Source organism: Bidens hawaiensis, unplaced genomic scaffold, assembly GCF_021521415.1.
Source record: "Bidens hawaiensis isolate Kalapana, Puna unplaced genomic scaffold, B.hawaiensis_p1.1 tig00005152_1, whole genome shotgun sequence".
Lineage (NCBI taxonomy): Eukaryota > Viridiplantae > Streptophyta > Magnoliopsida > Asterales > Asteraceae > Bidens > Bidens hawaiensis.
In genome coordinates this window covers 1,376,032-1,377,898 of record NW_027491329.1, presented here as the reverse complement: position 1 = coordinate 1,377,898, position 1,867 = coordinate 1,376,032, and positions in this window count along the sequence as shown.

The following is a 1,867-nucleotide window of genomic DNA, read 5'->3' as shown; positions in this document are numbered from 1 at the left end:
TTAAAACTTGTATTTATTGGTATTTAACTTACTTTAACTTAGTTTATAATTTCATAACTTTCAACTATGCTAAATAACCCTTAGAAGCCTTTAAAATTGCTTAAAACGGCTAAGAATCGCATTTTCGGGAACTACAGGGACTAGTTTTGCCAATTCTTTCCTATTTTCGATTAAATTAACGAAACTTAAACTCCAAGAAATGTTATAGCTGGTCCAATTTCATTTACTTGGTGTCCAAGAAAAATTTTGTTAGTTATTGTATAAGATTTTCTCATTAAATAGCTTATTTTGTTTCATAATTTGTTTTTAGCATCAAAATCGCTTATTTTTGGCATAAATTGGGTAAATTAAGGTTCAAGAAAAGGATTAGAACTAAAATACAAGTCCATATTCTTAAATTATTAATAAATCACGAAATATTTGATATATTACTGTAGTGCGGAATCCTCCTAGACTCGTTTAATGGTGTAGAAGACGAAGAACATGATTACACACATACAAACACACGAACAAACACACGAATGGGATAAACACATCTGCAGATCATTTATATAATAACCGAAACACATTACATACCAAACACGAAAACAAATGACGGCCGACCCGAGGTGAGCTCTACCTCTGGCCGTCCCACACGACTCTCCCTCTCGGTTTCTCTCTAGCTACTTGAACTGGACACACAATACTCTAATTTTCTGGATACTCAAACCTAAACAAGACACATATATATATATCGAAACAACTTCGCGGGCTTGGGCTTGGGCCAGTAGGCGAAGTTGTTATAACTTCGCCTAAGGCGAAGTTGTTCTAACTTCGCCTATGGCAGAAGTTGTTACAACTTCGCCTATGGCGAAGTTGTTCTAACTTCGCCTATGGCAGAAGTTGTTACAACTTCGCCTATGGCGAAGTTGTTCTAACTTCGCCTATGGCAGAAGTTGTTACAACTTCGCCTATGGTGAAGTTGTTCTAACTTCGTACTTCGTTTCCGCTGATCAGAATTGCATAGCGACGGTCACAAAATGCACCAACAGACTCCCCTTTGACCGTTGCTCTCAATTCTAACAAACACAAAAGATCATCTGTTACAAAACATGCACCAACAGACTTCCTCTTAACTGATGATCTTCTGTTTGCTCTTCAACCAGCCGTGTCTGAAACTGTCGTGTAGCTTCACAAATCTACCAATCACCCAGCGTCTTCCATATCAGATCTCCCCTTCAGTGTAAGCTTCTCCGATTAAATAGATTGAGGTCTTTGAAATGCATGCATCCCCGTGACTAATTGATCATCTCAACCAATCACGTGAGTCCTTCTGACTTCACCAACACGTGAAGTTGGGCTCCCTCCACAACTTCACCAACACGTCGGCATACGATAAGGTTTAATCTTCAACTACTCAACATCAAGTGATCAATTTCATCACAAAACCACCTTGACAGAATCTAAAACACATGACCATTAATTAATCCGAAGCATCTTCAATCACCAGGGATAACGATCAAGAACATAAACACTTTAATTCCCGATTAAATCCAACTTGTTCCAGAATTTTCACTTTAATAAATAAGCATCACGTTTCAGGATCCAATTCTCGAACGCCTTGAAAATAACATAAATAATATGCTCTGACCGCAATCCAGTAATGACAAAAACCTTCAGTTCAATTTGACTTTCTTCAGTTGGTCAACCTCGAACAACAACAATTTCATTGCCCACAAACACCCACATATGTGTCAATATCCAGTTTCAATCAATATCCCATTAACAACCTCAACTCCATATCCAGAGTTGACATGTATTTGTTCACACGTAAGACCAAGAGATAACAAGTTTCACTCGTTGACGGAACAACGTCTTCGGTCTCACA